Source organism: Vigna unguiculata, chromosome 6 (genome assembly GCF_037176805.1).
Source record: "Vigna unguiculata cultivar grain cowpea cultivar isolate G323 ecotype 2 chromosome 6, ASM3717680v1, whole genome shotgun sequence".
In the NCBI taxonomy this organism is placed as follows: domain Eukaryota; kingdom Viridiplantae; phylum Streptophyta; class Magnoliopsida; order Fabales; family Fabaceae; genus Vigna; species Vigna unguiculata.
Window position 1 is genome coordinate 24,011,291 of NC_140797.1, and position 10,213 is coordinate 24,021,503.

Below are 10,213 nucleotides of genomic sequence, written 5' to 3' on the forward strand. Positions count from 1 at the left end.
TCTAACCTTGTCTTGTGTAGCTATCTTTGAATGGTCCACATAAAAACAGTGCTGGCAGCAACGTGTGCGTTTTTGAAAAAAATACTGCAGCTAGCTCAGTGGTCCAAAAGTAACGTTCTTTATATCAAAAGAAAGCTCTGTGAGTCTAGTTTCCACCAAAAAAATAATTAACGCAGTCGAAGTTCAGTGGAGAGAGTTATGATCAAATGAGTGAGCAAAGGTTAGAGCTGCCGAGAATACGAAAAACAACGTTTTCAGGTTATGTTGTGGCAATTTTGGCTTCGGTTTTGTGACTCTTTTGCTCCTAAATGTGTTTGGATAACATGTCTTTTGATGCTTAGTCTTTGAGCCTCAAATCCATGAGTTTAAATGCATGATAGCTACATGTTTGTGTCTTTGTGCATGTCATGTTGAGTCTTTAAATGTGTCTAACTTTTGCTTGAGTCATATGTCATATGTTAACTTGAAGTTTTCTTATTCTTGTTTTTCCAAGTATTTGAATCTTGCTTTCACTTTATGTCTTGCTTGATGTATGCTCCATGAAATTGATTTTGGCCTAAAACTTGAGGAACTAAGTGTCCAAGCCACCTAAAACTCTTTCTCACCATTTTATGAAGCTAGTTGTGAAAAGAAGAAAATTTTTACACCAAAATTTGTCAAAAAACCGAGAGCAAACTTGCTCATTGGTGAACTCAAAGTGTGTTTGTTACTAAGTGTTATGATACTAGTTTTCATGCTTGAGAAAGGGGTGATATTGGCAAATCAGTTCCATTCTTTGACTTGGTTATGATCTTTCTTGGTGTATGCATGATTTAAGACTAGGGAATGCATGTTCAAGTATTTTCCATGTCATTCTTATAATGTGCTTTTCTTGTTTTAGTCTTGTTAAAAGTTTGTCTCAAACTTTTCTTCTTTAGAGTTTAGCATTTCTTGTTTTTGTGCTTTTCTTGCTTGTCTTTAGGTACTCTTGGTTTTGTCATAGTATGTTTGTCTTCTTGAAATTCTTGAGTGTTTGAACCGAGCCACTTGTATGCAAGAAAAGGATTTTTGAACAAAGAGTTTTCTTCACTCCTTGGAGGAGCTTTGAGTGTAGCCTTCTTGTTACTTTGGGAGAGTGATCTAAACACTTGGGTTACATTTTGGGTTGGAATTGGTCTTGGTTTTCATGTTGTCTAACCCCTAATTCATTTATTTTGTTTTGGCTTTAAGTGTTTTGTTGGAGGAATCATGGCAAGTTCATCAAATGCACCTACTCCAAACAAAAACAATACATTGATGAGATTGCTTCGAGATTTAGAGTTGTCTAGGAAGGAGTCCTTTGAACAATGGAGAAAAGACAAGGAGCAAAGTGACCTAAGAATCCAAGAACACATTCAAAGGCTTGAAGCTAAAGAGCAAGAAAGAGAAGCTAGGAAAACAAGGCATTCTAGGTGCAACCCAACACAAGAGAAGCAACCTCCAAAGATTCCTAAGTTCTATGGTGGAAGTGATCCCAAAATCTTCCTTGATTAGGAAGCTAAAGTTGAGCAAATTTTCAATGAAAATCATGTAAAGGATCAAGCACAAGTTGATCTAGTAGTTTTAGGATTTTTGGAGTATGCCAATACTTGGTGGCATAAAGTTTGTAAGAATTATGACCAAGGGCCACCCGCGGCTTCTTGGATGGACATTAAAACTCTTATGCGCGCTAGATTTGTTCCTCCCTCCTACAGGAAGGAACTTCTTTTGAAGCTCCAAAGGCTTCAACAAGGTTTTATGAGTGTGAGTGAGTACTTTAAAGAATTAGAGTCTCAAATGCGTAGGGTTGATATAAAAATAACTAACAAAGAGAAAAAAAAAAGATTTGTAAGTGGTCTTAGGAGAGATATACAAGACCAAGTAGAGTTGTATGAGTACTCCACTCTTGAAAATGTTTTCACACTTGCCCTTGGGATTGAAATTCAATTGAAAAGAAAAAGAAGGGCAAAGAAGAGTTACTCATCCAACCACTACTTTAGTCACTCATGGAAGGGAAAGGATAAAAAGAAACATGATAAGTTCCCTTCTAACTCTCATCAAGAACCACCAAGTAAAAGTAAGTCACCAAGTGATCACATTCACCATTCCACTTCTCAAAGATCAAGTTCCATTAAATGTTTTAAATGTTTGGGTTATAATCACATTGCTTTAAATTGCCCAACCAAAAGGACCATGATCTTAAAGAAGAGTAATGATGTTGAAAGTGAATACTCATCTCCCCATTCTCTTTCAAAAGAATCTTCTTCCTCTAGTAAAACTAATATTTTTGAGAAAGACCCTATGTTATTAAGGCGCATGATAGGTCAAGATCAAAGTGAGATTGAGCCAACTCAAAGAGAAAACATTTTTCAATCTAGATGCAAAATTAACAAATGGGTTTGCTCTCTAATTATTGATGGAGGAAGTAGTACCAATGTAGCTAGCACAAGGTTGGTGGAAAAGCTTAGCTTAGAGACCATTCCTCATGCTAAGCCCTACAAGTTTGCTTGGATAAGTAAAGAGGGAGAAATAGATGTCAAATAACAAGTCCTAATTAACTTCTCTATAGGAAGCTACAAAGATGAGGTGTTATGTGATGTTGTTCCCATGGAAGTCACACATATCTTACTAGGTAGGCCATGGCAATTTGATAAACAAACTTTACATGATGGTCATACCAACCAATACATTTTCTTCATCAATGGGAAAAAGACCACTTTACAACCTCTATCACCTAGAGAAGTTAATAAGGATAGAAATATAATAAGAAAAGATAAAGAAGAAAAACAAAAGGGGCAAGCTTTCACCAAGGTATTACTTCCCTACAAAAAAAATCTTCCAAAGCAAGATGTGCATCACCATTCCTTCTCTTCCCAAGCCAAAAAAGAAGGCCTAAACCACAAGCAAGAGAGGAAGAGTAGTCTAGAAAATAAAGATGGCCTAACCAAAACTAGGGGTAATACCCTTAGAAAGGATGGAACAAGAGCTTATAAAAGAGAGGCGCAAATCCTCCCCAAATCAAGTCAAGCTCCATCTACAAAGGCTTAAAGAATTTGTGGTCAAATTCTCTCCAAGGAGGGGAGGATGATGAAGGATTGACCCCAACCAAGGATGGAGGCACATGCTTAAGAAGACTAATCATGTTTAGAAAGGAAGTTCACTAATCCTTCATCTCTTTCATTTGTGTTTGTTATTTTTGATTCCCAAACTTGACTTAGTTGAATCAACTTTAGTTGACTTGTTGACCTTTGACTAGGTTTGACTTGTTGACTATAGTTGACTTGACTTAAGCCAACAAGCTAATCTATGTTTATTTGCTTTATAGGTTAATTAAGAGTAAGAAAGCAATGCTAGGTGGCGCATGGTGATTGGGGAGCATAAATAATGTGGAGGAGAGAGTAAAGCAAAGGCATAGAGCATAAAGTAAAAGGCATAAAACAAGTGTACCTATGTACCTTTCTTTGTTTTTAGCACACTTTGGCCACTTTTTGGAGACATATGAGACACATTCTTTGTCTCCTTTTGTGCTAGAACGAAATTAACCTTGCACACACCATAGTTGGCTCTTTTGTCTCTCATTTTTGTAACCTTATTTGACCTAGTTTCTAGAAGCTAGGGTTAGGTTTTTGTAGAGACATCCTTAGGTATCTTTTATTTGCTTAGAGGCCCCTAAACTCTTCTATATAAGGGGTGCTCCTAGACATGTAAAAGGGTTGAACATTTTAAAGTAAAAACACTCTTGTGTCTCAACCATTTGTGAGAGTTTTCTCCCTAGGGAGGGAATACTTTTAAGCCTTATCTTGCATAGCAAGTGGCGGCACACATCCACTCATCTTCAAGGTTGCCATGGCTTTTAGCCTAGCCTTGTAGTGGCGTAGTTCTCACATTTTTACCATTTCTTTCCTTTCCATTTTATGTGTTCTTCTTCCTTTAATTATTCTTGGTTTTTTATGGTTTATGTGCTTTCCATTTCCTTTTTGTTTTGAATCAATCCATCATCTTCTTCTCTTGAGCTTTCTGAAAGGAACCTTCATATCTAAATAGCTTGCTATCTTAATGTCCAGTGGGGATTTCACTTAGCTTTCTTAATCAAATCACACCATATTCAATAATCTTAAAAAGGAACAAGATAATCCTTCATCACCCCTCCTCAGGATGTCTACCTATATCCTCTCTAGACCGCATACTCCCAGTACTCAATGATGACAACGACACACTATCACTAGTACTAGACATACCTTTGAACAAAGAAAGATGCTGGCAGGTACAAAGAACTAATCAGACAGCTCTAATGCACGCGAATCTCTGATTTCAGAATTCTTACAAATGAGCCAACAAAAACACATTCTCCACACAACCCTCATTTATAAACGAGATTCGAAATGCTACAACTCCTTCCCGCCAAAAGTCACAAGCCATATGAAGCGTCACAATGCACACCAAAGGTCACCAACCTTAGAATGACGACGCAAAACCCCTTTGGATTAGACCTCTAACATTTGTCACCCTTTCACCTGCCTGAAACCTGTTCACATTTCAAGCCTTAACATTGTTCATCATATTTAAAGGCTGGGGGACTGGTGCACTACACCTAGGTGACGCAACGAAACACACCAACACTTCTCATCTCATCCTTTGTCGTTATAGATACACCGGCAAAGGCTAAGGGACTGGTGTACTACACCTAGGCGGCTTAGACTGACTATAGCCATCCGTCTACATAGCTCCCAAAAATGCAAATAATCATCATACATATGCCAAGCAAATGAAAGTAACCAGCCTAAACCGCTATAAGAGCAACCAACCTAAGTCGCTAAAGAAGTAACCGGCCTAAGCCGGTAACTTAAGGAAACTAAGCGAGAACTTGACAATTTCTTAGCATTACCAGCAAAACCTTTAAGGCCCACGATAATCGAACTAAGTGACATGGACTAAGGCCTAGACCCACCTACGGCCCAAACAGGGGCCCAACCCATGACGTGGCCAGACATAATTAATAATCTATAAATATACATGGACCCCAGCAATTAAAAGTACACATTCATTACTCCCTTAATTACGAGATTTGACTTCTTGAGAGTTTTCTGTTGACTTGAGCGTCGGAGTCTCTTCCGTACGTAACCCCTTCGGGTCCAACCGGTCCAAATCGAGATACCTACAGATAGCATATGCCAGCCAGGAAGAAGCCTATTGAGAAGATTGCGGATTGAGGTAAGGTAACGCTTGTGTCTGACATCTCTTATTTGTTCTACGCAGAAACAATATTTTATATATCAACTTTGTTCAAAATTTCAACAGAACAACTTTGGCAGTTAATCAAAGGGAATGTGTGTTTTTAAATTTAAAAAATTTCATCTTTTGGTAACACTTTTTTAATTTTTTTTACCCTTTTCATTGTTTATAATTTAAATGATTCATATTTTATATATAAAAATGGTTGAACATCTCAAAAGGAACATGTTGGTATTACTTAGAGGGCATTGGTGTTCTTAAATTTAAAATTTTCATCTTTTGGTAACAATTTTTTAATTTTTTCCTTAAATGATTCATATTTTATCTATAGAAATTATTTAACATTTCAAATAAAACACATTGGTCAATACTCAGAGGCGATTGTTGTTTTGAAATTTAAAAATATTTCATCTTTTCGTAACGCCTTTTTAATTTTTTTGGTATTTTCACCATTTACAATTTAAATAATTCATATTTTATATATAAAAATGGTTGACCATTTAAAAAGAAACACGTTCTGCAATACTTAGAGGGGATTGGTGTTTTTAAATTTGAAAATTTTCATCTTTTAGTAACACTTTTTTAATTCTTTTTACCTTTATCATCATTTAAAATTTTAATAATTAATATTTTATATATGAAAATTGTTCAAAATTTAAGAAGAAACACATTGGCCAATACTCAAAGGGAATTGATGCATTAAAATTTCATCTTTTTTTTTACCCTTTTCAAAGTTTACAATTTAAATGACTTATATGTTATATATAAAAATTGTTCAACATTTCAAAAGAAACACGTTGGGCAATACTCAGAGGGAATTTTGAAAAAAGTTCACATATAAAATATGAATTACTTAAATTGTAAACGGTGAAAAGGGTAAACAAAATGAAAAAAAAGTTACCAAAAGACGAAATTTTTCAAATTTAAAAACACCAATCCCCTATAAGTATTAACGTATTTCTTTTCAAATGGTTAACCATATTTATATATTAAATATGAATTATGTAAATTGTAAACGTTGAAATTGGTAAAATGAATGAAAAAAGCGTTACCAAAAGATGAGGTTTTTCAAATTTAAAAACACCAATCTCCTCCGAACGATTTTTATCTATAACATATGAGTCATTTAAATTGTAAATGGTGAAAAGGGTAAAAAAATTAAAAAAGTGTTACCAAAAGATGAAAATTTTCAAATTGTAATACACCAGTTCCCTTTGAGTATTGGCCAACTTCTTTTTTTTTTTTTTAATTTTGAACAATTTTCTTATAAAGTATGAATTTTTTAAATTGTAAACAATGAAAATGGTAAAAAAAAGAAAAAGCATTACCAAAAGGTGAAATTTTTTAAATTTAAAAACACCAATTGCCTATGAGTATAGGCCAACGTATTTTATTTGAAATGTTGAAAATTTTTTATATATAAAATATGAATCATTTAAATTGTAAATGGTCAAAAGGGTAAAAAAAATTAAAAAAGTGTTATGACAAAGTGAAAATTTTCAAATTTAAAAACACCAATGCCCTATAAGTAATACCCAACATGTTTCTTTTGCAATTTTGAACCATTTTTATATATAAAATATGAATTATTCAAATTGTAAACAATAAAAAGGTATAAAAAAATTAAAAAAGTGTTACCGAAATATGAAAATTTTTAAATTTAAAAAGAATCATTCCTTTTGAGTAACTACCAAAGTTGTTCTGTTGAAATTTTGAACAAACTTCATATATAAAATAAGAATTATTTAAATTGTAAGCCGTGAGAAGGGTAAAAAAGATGAAAAAAATGGTACCAAAAGATGAAAATTTTCAAATTTAAAAACATCAATCTTGAAATGTTGAACAATTTTTATACACAACATTTGATTCATTTAAATTGTACATAGTGAAAAGGGTAAAAAAAATAAAAAAACTAATACCAAAAGATGACAATTTTTGAATTTTAATGCACGAATTCCCTTTGAGTACTGGCCAAAGTTTTTCTTTTTAAATTTTGCATCATTTTCATATACAAAATATGAATTATTTAAATTGTAAACAGTAAAAAGTATAAAAAAATTAAAAAAGTGTTACCAATATATGAAAATTTTTGAATTTAAAAAAAACAATCCCCTTTGAGTATTGTCCAACGTGTTTCATTTGAAATGTTGAACAATTTTTATACATAACATATGACTCATTGAAATTGTAAACGGTCAAAAGGGTAAAAAGAATTAAAAAAGTGTTACCAAAAGGTGAAAATTTTCAAATTGAAAAACAACAATGTCCTCTAAGTAATACCCCACATGTTTCTTTTGAAATATTGAACCATTTTTATATATAAAATATGAATCATTTAACTTGTAAACAATGAAAAGGGTAAAAAAAAAAAAAAAAAGTGTTACCAAAAGATGAAATTTTTTACATTTAAAAACATCAATTTCCTTTGAGTAACTGCCCCAGTTATTCTGTTGAAATTTTGAACAAAGTTCATATATAAAATATGAATTATTTAAATTGTAGAGGTTTAAAATGGTAAAAAACTCCTCTGAGTATAACCCAACGTGTTTCTTATGAAATGTTGAACAACTTTTATATATAACATATGAGTCATTTAAATTGTAAATGGTGAAAGGGTAAGAAAAATTAAAAAGTGTTACCAAAAGTTAAAAATTTTAGAATTTTAATGCACCAATTCCATTTGAGTACTGGCCAAAGTGTTTCTTTTTAAATTTTGAACAATTTTCATTATTAAAAATGAATTATTTAAATTTTAAACGGTGAAAACAGTAAAAAAAATGAAAAAAGCTTTACCGAAAGATGAAAATTTTCAATCCCATCAGAGTATTGCCCCACATGTTTCTTTTGAAATGTTGAACCACTTTTATATATAAATAATGAATCATTTAATTTGTAAACAATAAAAAGGGTAAAAGAAAATTAAAAAAGTGTTACCAAAAGATGATTGTTTTACATTTCAAAACACCAATTCCATTTGAGTAACTGCTAAAGTTGTTCTGTTGAAATTTTGAACAAAGTTCATATATAAAATACGAATTATTTAAATTGTAAAGATTAAAACATAAAAAAATTAAAAATGCGTTACCAAAAGATGAAATTTTTTAAATTTAAAAACACGAATCTCCTTTTAGTATCGCCCAACGTGTTTCGTATGAAATGTTGAACAAATTTTACATATAACATATGAGTCAGTTAAATTGTAAACGGTGAAAAGGATAAAAAAAAGTTAAAAAAAGTGTTACCAGAAGTTGAAAATTTTAGAATTTTAATGCACCAATTCCCTTTGAGTACCGACCAAAGTGTTTCTTTTTAAATTTTGAACAATTTTCACATATAAAATATGAATTATTTAAATTTTAAATAGTGAAAACAGTAAAAAAAAAAGAAAAAAGCGTTTCCAAAAGATGAAAATTTTCAAATTTAAAAAAAGCAATTTGCTCTGAGTATTGCCCAACGTGTTTCTTTTGAGATGCTGAACAATTTTTATATATAACATATGACTTATTTAAATTTTAAACGGTTAAAAGAGTGAAAAAGTCTAAAAAGTGTTACCAAAAGGTAAAAAATTTCAAATTTAAAAACACCAATGCCCTCTAAGTAATACCTCACATGTTTCTTTTGAAATGTTGAACCATTTTTATATATAAAATATGAATCATTTAACTTGTAAACAATGAAAAACGTAAAAAAAAATTAAAAAAGTGTTACCAAAAATGAAATTGTTTACCTGTAAAATCACCAATTTCCTTTGAGCAACTGCCAAAGTTGTTCTGTTGAAATTTTGAACAAAATTCAAATATAAAATATGAATTATTTAAATTGTAAACGATTAAAACGGTAAAAAAAATGAAAAAAGCATTACCAAAAGATGAAATTTTTGAAATTTAAAAACACGAATTTCCTCTGAGTATTTCCCAACGCGTTTCTTATGAAATGTTGAACAATTTTTATATATAACATATGAGTCATTTAAATTGTAAACAGTGAAAAGGATAAAAAAAAATTAAAAAGTGTTACCAAAAGATGAAAATTTTCAAATTATAATACACCAATTCCCTTTGAGTATTGGTAAAAAAATATAAATTATTTAAATAGTAAACGTTGAAAATGGTAAAAAAAAGAGAAAAAAGCGTTACCAAAAGATGGAACTTTTTAAATTTAAAAAAACCAATCGCCTTTGATTATAGGCCAATGTCTTTTATTTGAAATGTTGAACAATTTTTATATATAAAATATGAATCATTTAAACTGTAAACGGTGAAAAGGGTAAAAAAAATTAAAAAAGTGTTACCAAAAGGTGCAAATTTTCAAATTTAAAAACACCAATGTTCTCTAAGTAATACCCAACATGTTTTTTTTGAAATGTTGAAACATTTTTATATATAAAATATGAATCATTTAAATTGTAAACAATGATAAGGTAAAAAAAATTAAAATAGTGTTACCAAAAGATGAAAATTTTCAAATTTAAAAACACTGATTCCGTTTGAGTAACGGCCAAAGTGGTTCTGTTGCAATTTTGAAAAAAATTCTTATATAAAATATGAGTTATTTAAATTGTAAACGGTGAGAAGGGTAAAAAAATGAAAAAAGCTTTACCAAAAGATGACATTTTTCAAATTTTAAAACACCAATCTCCTCTGAGTATTGTCCAACGTGTTTCTTATGAAATATTGACCAATTTTTATATATTACATTTGAGTCTTTGAAATTGTAAAAGGTTAAAAGGGTAAAAAAAACTTAAAAAAATGTTACCAAAAGATTAAAATTTTCAACTTGTAATACACCAATTCCCTTTAAGTATTGGCCAAAATGTTTTATGTGAAATGTTGAAAATTTTTATATATATAATATGAACTATTTAAATTATAAACGTTGAATACAGTAAAAAAAATTAAAAAAGATTTGCCATAAGATGAAAGTTTTCAAATTTAAAAACATTGTTTCCTTTTGAGTACCGGCCAAAGTGGTTCTGTTGCAATTT